Source organism: Miscanthus floridulus, chromosome 16, assembly GCF_019320115.1.
Source record: "Miscanthus floridulus cultivar M001 chromosome 16, ASM1932011v1, whole genome shotgun sequence".
Lineage (NCBI taxonomy): Eukaryota > Viridiplantae > Streptophyta > Magnoliopsida > Poales > Poaceae > Miscanthus > Miscanthus floridulus.
In genome coordinates, this window is record NC_089595.1 from 68,329,375 (window position 1) to 68,345,831 (window position 16,457).

General features: G+C 43.2%; 2 pseudogenes; both read right to left on the minus strand.

Annotated features, from left to right (window-relative positions):
• Positions 1 to 7,160: 7,160 nt before the first annotated feature.
• LOC136514028 (uncharacterized) lies at positions 7,161 to 8,599 on the minus strand (annotated as a pseudogene).
• Positions 8,600 to 9,003: 404 nt separating this feature from the next.
• Positions 9,004 to 16,418, minus strand: LOC136513976 (vesicle-associated protein 1-3-like; annotated as a pseudogene).
• Between the last annotated feature and the right edge of the window lie 39 nt (positions 16,419 to 16,457).

Here is a 16,457-nt window from a genome sequence, read left to right on the forward strand (position 1 = left end):
ACAATATGCCCATATTTGTCAATGGGGAGGACACTCAAGATCTTTCTTACAACATCGAATGGTTACATTTGAGTGAGTCCAAGCCCATTGACTTCCTCTGCAAGAACATTCAAGCATGAGTACATTTCATTAGCATATTCTTTAGGAAGCATCTCAAAAGAGTTAAGCTTTTTCATGACAAGATGATAGCGTTCCTCACGCACACTCTTTGTTCCCTCATGGAGCGCACAAACATCCGACAATAGTGCATGGGCGTCTTTGTGGTTCCTCATCCGGTTGAATACATCTTTATAAAGGCCTCTAAAGATGGTGTTTCGAGCCTTTGCATTCCATTTTTTGTAATTCACCTCATCGCCTTGTAGCTGTGTACCATCTTGAGGTTTTGGGAAGCTTTGTGAGGCGGATCTAAGTATTCCAACAACTAGAGCTTCTAGATATGCCTCTATGCGGATTTTCTAATATGGAAAATCATCCCCCTCAAAGATAGGAGGAGGTCCATCCCCGTGAGACATCTTTCTCTATGCAGTAAAGCCTAAAAACATGAGCACAAGGCTCCGATACCAATTGAAAGGTCAAGATGCCCAAGAGGGGGGGTGAATTGGGCTAATTCGAAATTTCTTTGCAATAATTAAATCCTACGGTTAGCCCAATTAACCCCTTGTGCCTAGAAAGTGTTTCTATTGATCTACCGCACAAAAGTTTAGCAACCTATGTTCCAATTCTACTCTAGCATGGCAATTCTATGAATGTAAATGACAAAAATTAAATTGCTCAAAGTAAATGCACAAAGTAAAGAGAGAAGGAGGAACGCGACGATGTTTTGCCGAGGTATCGGAGAGTCACCACTCTCCACTAGTCCTCGTTGGAGCACCCACTCAAGGGTGTAGCTCCCCCTTGAACCGCTCAAGGATCAAGTGCTCTCTACAGGTTGATTCTTTGACATTCCGTCATGGTGAATCACCCACAACCGCTCACAACTTGAGTTGGGTCATCCACAAGCTCCGCCAGATAATCACCAAACTCCTAATCACCACCAAGCCATCTAGGTGATGGCGATCACCAAGAGTAACAAGCACAAACTCTTACTTGACCACAACAAGCCTAATGAGAAGGGTGGATGCACACTTTGCGACTCTTACTTTCACTAATGAGGGCTCTCTTTGGGATTCTCAAATCTTAATCACCTCACTAGGACCTTGCTCTTCTTGGCACTCTTAAAGGTGTTTCTCAGCTGTTGGAATGAGCAAAAGTATCCCTACACATGAATGGAGGAAGTATTTATAACCATGGCTAAAAAATGAACCGTTATGTGCCTCTGCAGGGTGACCGGACGCTCCGGTCATGTTGATCGGATGCTCCAGTCAGTTCTCCCTGAACTCTAGTGTTTAAGTTGTGATCAGACGTTGGACAGCGTCCGGTCAACACTGACCGGACGTGTCCGGTCGTGATTTTTCCTCTCTAGAACCTTACTGGAGTTGACCGGACGCTGAGTCCAGTGTCCGGTCACTTCACCTCTCAGCGTCCGATCGCACCAGACGATTTCACCTTGATCAAATGAACTAACCGGACTCTGTGCCAGCGTCCAGTCAGTATTTGACCCTCCATTCACTTCCAACTCTCGATCATATGTGAATGAAGTTTGCTCCAATGGATCTAAGGGCTTCTTAGAAGCTACCTAGTGCTAGATTTAGTAAGTGTGCACCACACCTAACTCACTAGGCTCACCTAGGTCAAGCTACCCGTCCATACCCCCCTTAATAGTACGACCAAAGGAAAAACAAAGTCCTAAACTACTCTAAGTGTCTCTTCAACTCTAATCGATACTTAGAACTGGTCCATCCTTAACCTTGTCGTTCATCCTTTGAAAACCGAAACGATTTCCATCGTAAGGGCATGACCACCATGATAGCCCAATCGATCTCTATTACCATGACCTAACATAATTGCCTCTGCAAAAGACATGTTAGTTATAGTAATCACGTATTGTCATTAATCACCGAAACCCAACTAGGGGCCCAGATGCTTTCAGGATGATGCGAAAAATTATCAGCAATTCTAAAGATCATGAGTTAAATACTGCTAAATTCCCAAAATCTTTAGATTTTATGTGCACTTCATGCGCTACAGGGAAATTGATCGTACGGCCATCGCCTATTAAGATCCAAAATGAGCCACTAAAATTTCTTGAACGCATTCAAGAAGATATTTGTGGCCCCATACAACCAACATCTGGACCGTTCATGTACTTCATGGTTCTAATAGATGCATCTACTAGATGGTCTCATGTGTGTCTTTTGTCCACACGTAACCATGCATTTGCAAAAAAATATTGCTCAAGTTATTAGACTTAGAGCACATCATCCTGAACATGAAATTCAATTAATTCAAATGGACAATGCTGCTGAATTTTCCTCAAAGGCTTTCAATGATTATTGTATGGCTTTGGGAATTCAAGTTCAGCACTCTGTCCCATATGTCCATACACAAAATGGTTTAGCAGAATCTCTTATTAAGAGAATTAAACTCATTGCAAGACCGTTATTACAAAATTGCAACCTACCAACTTCATGTTGGGGTCATGCAGTCTTACACGCTACTGACTTAATTCAATTGCGACCAACTGCATATCATGTAGTCTCCCCATTGCAATTAGTACGTGGGAATATGCCAACTATTTCCCATCTATGAAAATTCGGTTGCGCTGTATACGTACCGATCTCACTGTCTAAGCGTACTTCTATGGACCCATATACGAAACTTGGTATCTATGTGGGATATCAATCTCCATCAATTATCAACTACCTCGAGCCTCTTACAGGGGACTTATTCATGGCCCGATACGCTGACTGCATAATTAATGAGGACCATTTCTCGGCATTAGGGGGAGATTTCAAGTACCAAAACGAATGCCAGAAAATCATCTAGAATACCCAAGGCATTTCCCCCTCAGATCCACGTACTCTAGAGACTGAACAACAAATTCAGAAAATCATAAACTTGCAATATATTGCAAATAACCTGCCAGAAGCATTTACTGATTATAAGGGTGTCACTAAATCCTCTTATCCTGCTCGCAATGCGCCCGAAAGATTGGAGGTACCAATAAAAACCATTCAACTCTCACTTCCAAAGAAGAGGGGGAGAAGTACGGCCGCTCCTAAGGATAATGCTACAAGTAAGCATTCGAGGATATCGAGGGCTAAATCCTCCAAATCAGTAAATCCAAGCCAACCTCAAGTTGGTAGACACCCAATAGTGGATAAAAATCCAACATCAGGACCAAATCCACAACCTGGATCAACGGTGCATCCAAATTTTGATCCTGGGATATCAGAACACCCTAACTCTATAGTTTTGGGAAATGTTGAGTCAAATAATGGGGTGAAAGAAATTTCCGTCAATTACATAAATTCTGGAGAATCATACGATCGTAAGACTACTGTTGTCGACATGTACTTCTCCATGGCAATTGCAGAAATCTTTCTCAATGATCCAGATCCCAAGACCATGGCAGAGTGCAAAAAGCGCTCAGACTAGGCTCAATGGAAAGAAGCAATTCAAGCTGAGATAGTTTCGCTTACTAGAAGAGGGGTATTCACATCTGCAATACCTACACCTTCCAAAGTCTTTCCTGTGGGCTTTAAATGGGTTTTCGTCTGAAAACGGAATGAGAAAAATGAGGTGGTGAGATATAAAGTGAGGCTAGTAGCACAAGGGTTCACGCAGAGATCCAGCATTAATTACAATAAAACCTATTCTCCAGTAATGAGTGGAATTACTTTCTGATACTTAATATCATTGGTAGTTCAAAATTATCTATCTATGCAGTTGATGGATGTGGTGACAGCATATCTATATGGGTCACTTGATTCGGACATATACATGAAGGTTCCCGATGGAATCCAAATTCTAAATCCAAACACAAATCGCAACATGTATTGTGTAAAACTACAAAAGTCATTATATGGCTTGAAGTAGTCAGGATGAATGTGGTACAACTGAGTGAGGGAATTCCTTCTAAAGAAAGGATACATTAACAATGATGATTGCCCATGTGTTTTCATTAAGAAATCTCGAACGGAATTTTGTATTATATCCGCGTATGATGATGATTTAAATATCATTGGCAGCCCAAAGGATATAGATGAAGCACGCAAATATCTAAAGAGGGAATTCGAGATGAAGGATTTGGGTATGACCAAGTATTGCCTAGGCTTATAACTTGAGCACCGTCCTTCAGGGATTTTAGTGCATCAATCAGCCTATATCCAGAAAATATTGGAGAAATTCAATATGGATAAATTATACCCTAATAAAACTTCGATGGTTGTTCGTTCCTTAGAAATAGGGAAAGATCCATTTAGACCACGGGATATTAGGGAAAGGATGTTGGGACCAGAGATCCCATATCTTAGTGTCATTGGCGCACTTATATATCTTGCAAATTGCACCAGGTCTGATATCGCATTTGCAGTGAACTTACTGGCTAGACATAGTGTGGACCCAACTCGCCGTCATTGGACAGGAGCGAAGTGTATCCTCAGATACCTTAATGGCACAAAGGATCTTGGTTTATTCTTCAAGAAAAATCATTATCCCAGTATGATTGGTTATACTGATGCAGGTTACTTATCTGATCCTCATAACGAAAAATCCCAAACAGGATTTGTATTCCTACATGGAGGTACAACTATTTCATGTAAGTCTTCTAAGCAGACTCTGACAGCGACTTCTACTAATCATTCTAAAATTATTGCTCTATACGAGGCATCACAAGAATATGTATGGCTTCGCAGAATGATTAACCACATACAAGAGTCTGTGGTATTGGTTCAATTGAATCACCTACAATTATCTATAAAGATAATTTCACTTGTGTTACACAGATGCAAATAGGTTACATAAAGAGCAATATCACTAAGCATATTATTTCTAAACCATTTTGTCCCCATGAATTACAAGAAAGCGGAGAAATAAACATCTTGCAAATCAAGTCATGTGATAATCTCGCTGACCTATTTACTAAGTCCTTACCAACTTCTGTGTTTCAAAAATTGGTACATGGAATTGGTATGCGGTGACTTCGAGATTTGCCAGAATCAGGGGAAGACATCTCCTAAATATTGACCTGTACCAGCATCATATTATACTCTTTTCTTTCACAAGTTTTACTTATAAGGTTTCTTGTTAAAGTTTTTAATGAGGTAATATTAACATAAGCATGTGTCATATTTCTAATTTTCCCCACCAGAGTTTTTGTGGGAAATATCAAAGACACATATTGCCCTCACAACTCATCCATGGTTTTTCCCCAAAAAAGATTTTTCATGTGAGTTATCCAAGAGGCAATACCAATAATATGTCGTCATATTTTTTTCTAATTTTCTCACTGGGTTTTTACAAGAGTTTTAGCGACAATTTTTAATGGGATACCAATGACATAATGATTTATTTAAATCACACTCATATATGCTATTTTCTCTTTATTTTCCTATAAGGTTTAAAGAAATTTTTATAGCATATCTATACATACATATTCCTCATATTTTTTCTACAGGGTTTTTCGAGGAATTCAAGCATACAGCTACATTGATCTCAAAGAAGATTCGATCAAGGGGGAGTGTTACGAAACGGTGCCTGTCAACATACACCTATTCATCAGTGATCTCATCCAATTAGATGTACAGTTAGAGATAGGATTAGAGATTAGATTTACATTAACTGTGTCACCGAAGGGACATGTCTCTTGGTGACGAGATGTAACTTCTTCCGTCAGTTGTGTCCTTTGGACACACCCCTTCGCTTATATATATATATATATATATATATATATATATATATATAGAGAGAGAGAGAGAACTACTATCCTGTAGCTGGCTACAGAATAACTTATTCTGTAGCCACTTTGAGTTACGATAATTACTATGTTATTTTACGAGATTATAGTAACTCCTTACTAAGTGGTTTAATATAACGTTATGGTAAATATCCCCATGTGTTATAGTAACCCAACTATCGTAAATATGTATTTATATTATGGTAAATTAGTATATAAAATTATAGTAAATGGAGGTGGCTACAGAATAACTTATTTTGTAGCCGGCTACTGAATAGCCTCTCCCTATATATATATATATATATATATATATATATATATATATATATATATATATATATATATATATATATATATAAGAGATCAATGAAAGCAACAGTTGTAGGAACGGTTTAGAAACTGTCCCTACAAATACATGATTTATAGAGACGGTATGGTAGGGGCGGCTGGCCGAGCCGTCTCTACAAAGGATCACCAGCCGCCCCTACAAAATGTGGATACCCTGAAATACTCAGGAAAAGTTACAGCGATATTTGTGCGCTTACGAATCAATCTCTCTCTCTCTGCTTTAATAAATACCACCGGGCTACAGGATGCCTCGCTCGGTACTCCATCCGCAATCCTTGACTGACTCCTCGACTCCTCATCTGTTTAGGTTCCACGCAGGAGCCAGCAGCCAGCACGAGCGGGAGCAGAGGCTGAGCCACCGAGATGGGCAGATGGCGAGACTCCGAGTCATCGCGAGTTCGCACGACGTCGACGCTGCCGACGCCGTGCCCAGACGGCCAGGCATGCTGCCTTTCGCCTCCACCTTTTTCCCCCCCTGTCTTTGTCAATTTGTGCCTTTTCTTCTTTACAGTACAATACAACCTCTTTTTAAGCCAGGAACTTGTTTATAGTTTATTTAATCTAATCACTTGATCTGTATCTCGAATAGTCAATTTTGATTAGGTGATATGAAGAGAAAAAGTATAATTCATAGTTTCTTTAAGCCTGTTGGTTCAAGTGCTAATTCTATTCAAGCTGAAAATCCCAATGTGGAGGTGGAAACTAATGATCATGTGGAAAATCCTAATAATCAGAGTAGACCCCGGTAAAAGAATTCAAATATTGGAACTTGCACCCGATGATCAAGATAAAGCTAGGAGATTTTATATGTGACTTGTCTATAAGATCCCTAAACCCATGGTAGCTTGGTTATCTTTTACTTGCTTTTTATGCTGCCCCTCCCCCCATCCCCAATTCCTGGCTCCGCCCTGCAAGAATGTAAAGCACGTACTCCACAACACAGATGCACGGTTAGTTTGTACGCCATAGACACGGCTTCTCGAGAATGTTTTGATCGATCGAGCACATTAATATTGAGTCCACCCCACGTACAGCAAAAGCATCGATCAATGCATGCATCAGAGATCGATACACAAAGATAGACAACCCGCCCGAATTCAGCAATATGCATGATCGATGCACGCGTTGCACGTCTCGTCTAGCTCTTCGCGGCCTCCTTCTAATCCATTAATTAGTTGGCGGGCGCTTCGCTCGCGACGGTGGCAGCGGTCTCTGTTCGTCGGTGGTGGTGGTCTTCTCCTCCGCCGACGGCGGCGCTGGGACGACGGCTGCCTCCTCCGCCTTGTGCTCGTCGACCGCCGGTTTGGCCTCCACGGGTTCCGTGGTGTTCTGCATCTGCCCAGCTGATTCCCCTGCAAAAATTAATCGCATACGTAACGAACATACACGGGGTCAGTTCCACTTTGTAATTAGAAATTGAAATGGTGCATGCATAAGGAAAATTCTTATCGATCTGGTCTTTAATAAATCGTACTAACCATCCTCATTTGTCGGAGCAGGCGACGTGGCCTTGTGCTCCTCCTGTTCGAGGTTTTTGCTCTCAACCGTCTTCTCCTCCCCGTCGTCTTTGAGTTTGAGTGGTGCTAACTCCTTGGCCTCCGCCTCAACCTCGGGGGCCTCCTCCACAGGTGCCTCGGCGGCCATGGTGGATTCAGGAAGCAGGTCCTCCACCACCACTACCACCTTGTTGTCCTGCTCAGGTTCTGGTTCTGGCTCGGCCGCCGCGGCTTCGATCGCCATGGCAGCGGCGACAGGGCTAGGAGCAGAAGCGACGTTGTCCTTATTGTCCACCACCCCCTCCTCTTTCTTGACCTCCACGACGACGGCGGCGGCGGCGGCAGGAGTAGGAGCAGAAGCGACGTCGTCAGCGACGACATCCTTCATAAGGACCACCACCACCTCCTCCTCTTTCTTGGCGGCCTCCACGACGACGGCAGCGGCGGCGGGCTTCTCGAGGGACATCACCACTATGGCGTCTGCCTTCGAGTCGACAGAGACAGGCTTCTCGGCGTCGGTGGACGCCACCTCGCCGGCGTCCGCCTTGGGCTCGCCGGCTACCGCCGCATCATCCTTCACGACGTCCTTGACGGCAACGCCGGTGTTGCCGGAGGACGAAGACGACGTGGAGGAGGTGTGGCTTGCGCCGGTGGAGACGACGGAGGACTTCCTCCGGAGGAGCTTGCTGTCGCCGCCGGCGCTGGTGCCGGTGGCCACGGCCTCCTTGGAGCTACCGCAACCCATGGCCGGCCGGCGCTGGCGACGCCGACGCTGACGCGACGGAGGAAGAGAACGAGAGAGAGATCGGTGGACAGGGAACGGACGGAGGAGAGGAATCGTCGCGTCGGGCGTGCTTGAAGGATCGGAGGCAAAGAGACGCCGCGGGGGCACGCCCGCTTTTATAGACCAGGACAAGGACACGACCCGCGCCCGCGACGTGCCCGCACGCATGCAACGCAACTGCACGCTCGCGTTCACATGTGTGGAAAAGTCAACGACCCTGACGAGTGGGCAAACGCGTAAAAGTTTGGAAAGCCATGGATACGCGAGGTTGGCACTTGGCAAATTGTTGGTTGCCAACGCATCGTTCGTTGCATGACGTGCCGCCCAGTTTTCTCCCTCAGATACTCCGTCCGCCGGCGAGCCGGCCGCCGGCCGCCGGAATGCAATTTGTTTTGCCAGCCACTAACTCGTCGTTTGGTGGGCTTCATTTAGTCACCCGTGAACTTCGTCCGCCGGCAACAGGCCAGACCATTTTGGAGGTACATATTTAGACAATGCCAATCTGTACCGCCATAGTAGCATCATAGGGAATATTTTTATACTAGTAAACAACAACCATTCGTCACCAAATCTTATCTTAAATGACCTAATTGACGAGGACCATAAAAACTCTTCATAGTTTCTGTTCGTAATGTGAAAAGAACAAGGGGAGGAGGTTCCTTCTCATGCAGATAGGTCACTGGGCTTTCTCCTTGATCAAAGCATATATCAGCTCGCGAGCCTCATCCAGGACTCGCTGGTAACTTCCCAGGAGCCTCGAATGATCTCCTCGTGTCGGCTCCTTGCTCAGACAAACCACTCTATAGCTCTATACCAAGTAAAAATTGCGCTGCTCTATTTCTATACACTCCAGTAATTATCACCCTAAGTCCTAAGATGTATGCAAGTCCATCTGACTAATGCAACAATCATGACGTGACAGTAGTTTCACTCTGACAAAGTAACCCAGGTTCAGGAACTCAGCGGCTCCAAGAAAGATCAGCAATGGCCCAGGTGCTTCATCTAAAATTCACCGTCCTCATAGGGGCAGAAGGTAACCAAGCGAAATGCCAACAACTGCCATGTAGATGACGAAAAGCAGGGGAAAACCGGTGCTAGACTGACTCCGCGCAGCGCCCGCCCTTTTCAAGAATACCTATTTAAGAGAACCATTTATAATCAGTTAGAGATGAAAGCTGGAAACAGTACACTTGCAAAGAAAACAGTTTACAAGTGATACTATTGTAGCATGCTACTAAGTACTCCCTCAATTCCAAATTATAAGCCAATCCAAGAATCATGGAGAGTCAAAGCATCTCAAGTTTGACCAAAATTATAGAGAGAATTATAAAGACTTATGACATCAAATAGGTATACTATGAAAATATAATTAATAAAGAATCTAATGATACTTAGTTGACACCGTAAATGTTATTATCTTATCATATAAATTTGGTCAAACTTGAGACGGTTTGACTCTCCAAGATTCTTGGAATGACTTATAATTTGGGACGGAGGGAGTACTAGTTAGTACTGTTTCAGTTGTCAAACAATATACAGGAAGCAACCAGGGGACAGGGGTGGACTCCCAGCAGCTGTAGGAAGATGAGGGGAAGGAGCCCCTACTAACATTTTTATGGATCCACCCCTATAAGTAACTGGAGACCATAAAGCACAACAAAAGAGATTTACATATGCATTTCAGACTCATGGTTGTGAACATTGATACGGCGATACTCCAAAAGCATACATAATTAAGGATGCTTTTTTAGTTCTTTATTAGACAGGACACAGTTTGGAATTCAATAATATGGATACTTGGGGGGCAAAGTGTTTAAAATTGTAAATTAGAAAATTAAAGAAATATTTAGCCTAATGCAAGAAAAAAACTATGTATGTGTATCAGTCAACCCTGCAGTTGAGAGCCTATTAGTCTGGTCAGATGCTACCCTTCACCATTCAATACATAGAACAAGATGTTAACATGCCAAGAGTAACCATTATTTGGGATTGTAAATTGGGACCACTGTTCCAAGTTATTAGATGAGAGAAATGAAACTACAGGTTTGGTTGTTAAGAAGTCATTAGAATAAGAGTTGCTTTTATCTGGTGCAAACAGAACAACGTCACGTCCCAGCACGTTAAGTTGGCTGTCAGATATGGCAAGCTGGAAGACTAGTGCAGACTTGCTACATATCTTGTGGATCTATTTGACAGAATTCTGCCCCCAGTTGACTGTCACATAACTTCAAATGAGCATAGGGATGAAAAGCATGGCAGCCCTTCGCCAAATTCAAACATGGAAAGCTTATATTTGTCTTTTCACAGCTTCAGTTATCATGAAAATGGGCACAGAAGAAAGTCAACATGGTTTATGATGGTCTTTATCAACACAATAAAATTTTACCATCTCTTTCCGTAATTTATCCCGCTCTTGGATGGTAGTTGTGTTTGCTTCCCTCAATTTTACAATCAAAGTATTAGCCTACAAAAGAGGATGATGCAACAATGTAGTATTTCAGAAAAAAGGAACCTCTTAAGATATTCAAAATTCAAACGATCAAACACAAATATTTGGCACTATATATTTCTTACCTCTTCAAGTTTTATTTCAAGATTGTTAAGTTTCATCTGTAAATTTTGAACATCTTTGGTTACCTGCTAAAGTAATAAATAGAATTAAACACATAGCAAAAGAAGAGCTAATAGGAGGACTGTCCTGGAAGCCCTTACTAACCATGGTTGGATTGCGGATATCCAAGGAGCTCATACTGTGGGAATCATCATTGAATTCTTAGCGCTATGGGATATTCTCTCGGAGGTGGTTCTGCAGCCTGGAGTGGAGGATGCTCATATTTGGCGTCTATCGACATCAGGACAATATTCGGCAAAATCTGCATATGAGGGTTTCTTCATTGGCTCCACTGTATTCAGGCCTCGGGAGCGTATTTGGAAAACTTGGGCCCCAGGAAAATGCCGCTTCTTTATGTGGTTGGTAGCACACAACAAATGTTGGACAGCAGACAGGCTGGCACGCCGAGGTCTCCCACATCCTGCTCGCTGCCCCCACTGTGAACAAGAAGAAGAAACTCTCAATCATCTACTAGTCTCATGTGTGTTTGCACGCGAATTTTGGTTTGTTTTGCTGCGAAGAATGGGTCTACAGGCCCTTTCGCCACAAGATGAACCCTCCTTCGATGATTGGTGGGCCAAAGCAGAGTCTAGAATGGATGGTTCACACAAAAAAGGACTCAACTCGCTTATCATCCTTGGTGCATGGACAATTTGGAACCATCGCAACCGGTGTGTTTTCGATGGGACTCCTCCTAGCCTGGCTGGAGCATTGCTGCTCGCAAGTGAGGAACAGCGTTTCTGGAAGCTTGCAAAGGCTCAGGGAAGCTCCTTCCCTTCTCTTGAGCCTGTAGATAGCCAATAGGATCCTTTTGTGGAGGTGAAGTCGTTTTCTATATTAGTAAAAGGCGCGTGTGTTTGTCTAAGAGCTTAGGAGTGTGAGTGTGTGTTGTAAGGGCTCTTGCCCCCCCTTTTTTTTCCTTCTTAATATAAAGATACGCAGTTCTCCTGCGTGTTCGAGAAAAAAAAAAAGAATTAAACACATCAGAAGTTAAGAACTGTATTTTTTTTAAAAAAAATCAGAAGTTAAGAACTGTTGATTGGTAACCAAGTGCCTGTATTTAATATTCATCACCAAGACAAACTGACAAAATATAGTAATGGATTGGTAATAAGCTAAACAGATGTAGCAGAACATGAACAATACTTGAACAATAAGCTTACCTGAGGTATATGAACATTATCAGCATTGGTAGATTCTTTATCACTTAACGATGGAACTTCACTTGGAGCAGGAGTATATTCCGGTGGTGGAGATTCTTTCAGATCTACACTTGCTTCTGTTGAAGAAAACTGAGTCTCTATAGAGGCAACAGAGGTTTCTTGCAAATTGGAAGCAGATTCCGACAAAGTAAATGAAGCTTGTTTGGGTGGGACTAGAAAATCTTGCAGGATAGTATGTCATTCGTTTACAAGTGAGGAATTTTCATTGAAAGTAGCAGTTCCACTTAAAGAGGGAAAGCTTGCTTTCAGAGAATTACAAACTTCATTCACCACATTAGGTGCTTCATTCACATTATCTAGTGTCTGCTCTGTCACAGGAACCCCAGCTGTTTCCTTGGCATGGGGAACTCCATTGATGAGCTGCTCTACTTGAGGCTCTGTTATGCTGACAGTGACAACTTTCAACTTCTTCTCCTCAATATATTGACCAGTTTCTTTGGAGAATTACAATGAAGATTGAGTCAAAGTAAAATAGAGACAGATGCAAAGAAAAATCACATAAGCTAAGCATAACTTGCTGCATATACTTACAAAAGCAGGAACAATGCCCTCATCAGCTGTACCAAACGGAACAACTGTGGTCTGCACAAGAAACTTGTCTTTTGTTTGCAAATCAAGTGGAGCATTATTTAGCGCTTGCATAGTAACTACATTTTATTTAAACAACAACATTAAATAAAATGACAAAAAAAAGGAAGTAAATTGCACTCTGAAGAAAAGCAAAATCCACCATGGCATCTAGGAAACGATGCCATCTAGCTTGCACTACTGCAATGAATTCTGAGTATGCCAAAGCACCAATTTCACCAGTAGCCAGACAACGTTTACCTGTAAAATCACGTGATGCCAATGGAAGAATAACTCCTATATTTGGTCGAACACAATATTTTTTTGGAGAAGTTGTTTTAACCTGTTACATATTCAAATATCCAAGTCACCAGAACAGAAATTGGTATAAATGCGAATGTATGAAAACGTTAGGCCTTAAATTGTTTCATCCAAAGAAAAAATAGATAGCATAGTGTGCATCAATGATCATTGATCAAACATTACCCTACAACAACAGTATGAGAAAAATCTTAACTCCATCGCACAAAATAACCATAATACACAACATAAGATTGGAGACCAACCTTGAATGCGACATATTGATCTGACTTATTAACAAGATGGATACAACATGAACTCTGCTTTTTCACCTCAACTGATAACAAGTGAAAGTCAGATAAATATTCATTTACAGGTGGTAGAATAAATAACAATATGAAATTACGATATTAGACTATAACAAAAACCCTAGTTAACATTCACTAACCTACAGATGATAGAATCAATAACAATAGAAAATTATGATGATAAACTATATAATATCCTAGTTAACATTAACAAACCTCTGAAGAATAGCATGGTATTCATAAAAAAGGAAAGAATAGCATGTTAACAGAAAATTAGTAAACAGTCATGAAAACTAGAGCTTATGACTTACTATGCTCAGTACAGCTTCATTTTGGTCATAAGAACCCCCACATTTCCTGTTCAGCTTCATGACACGTACGAAACTTTTTGTTTCTTTAGATAAGCTCATCCAAGTGTATTCCCATAGAAGACTACCACCAGCCTTTAGCTCCTTGTCCTAACTACCTGTCGACCTCAGCGAGTGGTGAGACAGGAAGTCCAAATAGGTTCCAGCTCTCACCCTTGAATCATAAGCATAAAGGATTGTTTGGGATGGTTTAATAGGAACCAAAGATCTAGAGTTTAGAATTCTCTACAGATATGAACACCAAAAACACCATTCCACTAAAAATAAAGTTAATCGATTTCTTAGCCATGAATGCATAAATCAATCCGCAAAATATCTCATTATCTTGCATGATCAATAACAATGAATAATACAAACCATCTGGCACGAAGGAGAAAATAAACAAGTTTGCTCTGTCCCAATTACCCTACGATTAACTACAGTGTGATTGAATACAGCAGTCTAGTAGAGTCCCTACTAGCCTCTTTCAACACACCTAACAGCATGTTCTGCTATCATTGTTCCCAATCAGAAGAAAGTGGTGGATTTACATCAGATTAACCTACTTATCAAATGAACACATGTGACAAGCAGCACATGCCCGCCCATTAAGATACAAAATTACTCGCAGCAAAAGAACGACCTATTCCAATATCACATCCAACCACCAGCACTAAACCACAAGAAAGGATCCATCCCAATGTTTTCAAGTCGTCCGATTAATCGCGATTACTCGTCCTAATCGGTCCCTGGTGTTCGATTAGGAGGTCCAACTCGATTAGCTCGACCAGAAAGCTGGTCGTCCGATTAGTCGACGACTAATCACGATTAGTCGTCCGACTAGGCCATGGACGACCAGTGTGGTTGCTCTGTTTTTTTGGGCCTGTTCAACCGGGCCTATATGTGGCCTATTAGGGTTAGAATAGGCACCCCAAAACACCGGAGGCACACAGGCACGGTGGCAAACGCAGGGCGGCCGCAATTTTTCCCCGCGCGCCTCCACTCTCCCACGCGCGCGTTTCCTGCCCCCCGCGCGTGATTCCTCCCCTTCCCGCGCGCGATTCCCTCTCTCCCGTGAGCTATTCCCCTCCCTCGCACGCTATTCTCCTCTCTGGTGAGCTGTGAAGCCAACGGCGCCCTCTGCCAGGTCAAGTGGCCGCGGTCTTCGTGATGAGCTGCTCCGACGACGGTATGTGCCTTTCCCCTCTCCATCTTCTTCCCTCCTCCCCCATCCCTCACTCCGCAGCCTCTCTGGCTCTCTGCTAGACTGCTAGGTTGCTTGCTGTGTTGTACTGCTGTCCCTCTGCTATTCTCTAGTTCCAAAGAAAAGAGAAGCAATCCACTCTGCTAGACTAATCGGCCTGGTCGACGAGTAATCGCGATTAGTCACCTGGTCGGTCCCATGGGGACTAGGTTCGACTAGACGACTTGAAAGCATTGATCCATCCTCTTAACTGGCAACTATACAGATTCTTGTGTATAGAAAAAAGAGAGACTAGTGAGTCCAACAAAGGTACCATGTTACAAAATGTTAATGCCCAGTAAGTCCCTAAATTTTGTATGTGTTCTCATGGGGATTGGGTTCGGACATGCTTAAATGGATCATGAACAAACAGTAACTCCCATGTTACACAAGTAAAAGTACAGACTGCAAAACAAAATTCAAGTTAAAAAATTGTCCCATTCGCATGGTACAAACAATGCAAACTATATTCTGGTTCAAACCTCCAAAACGGCAGATGAAACAAACTGACCGTGTTTCACCTAACACCTCTCTCTGCATCCTTATGCATATAACACGCACTCAGCACTTGTGACATACCATGTTTTATTCACTCTTTTTCCGCGTCATCACAAGTGGCAAGCAAACAATCAGAGAATCTAGAATGTCACTGCTGCAACCAATTCACCAAATGTGCATATACAGCTAGAAGATATGTCACATTCCCACACGCCAAACTTCAGAGCCATTGGCAGAAGGACAGCACAGGAACTAATACTTGTTGACACCCCAACCACTAAACCACCTATTAGCACTAGCGCACTTGTTGACTGGAGAACAGATGGATCCGACTGAAAGTACAAATCATGTTATGAAAGTGCTAATGCCACGGTTGGTCCTCAAATTTGTTGGCACAAACCTCACGCAATCGCAAGTAATAAGATTATCTTGACTGTCGTACATTCTGAGGGCTGAAGAGGAGGTGTCAGGGAACGAGAAGAAGGGCACGTACCGAGGAAGCGGAGCTCGCGGGGGTGGATCTCGACGAGCACGTCCTCGCTGCCCATCGCTGCCTCCCCGTCCCCGGCCGCGCTGGCTAGAGAGTAGAGAGGACGGATGCAGAGATCGAAGCAGCTGCTCTGCCTCTGCGTGCGGGGGCGTGTTGTGCCCCTCGGAGCGGAGCGGAGAAAAGGGTGGACCGGGTGGAGAAAGACAGAGTCTGGGCGCGGACGGGGATGCCACTCCGCCGCCTTCCACAACTCCCAAGTCCCCGTCAGCCTCCCCGAGACGCCCGACTGTTTCGGCCGCCGAAATGCAGGCGAGTTCCAGTGCGAGTGCGAGTGCGAGTGCGGTCCTCGTCCGTTTCGAGAAGTGAAAAGGGCTTCCCCTAACCGTTGTGAATCACTGGAAGCCAA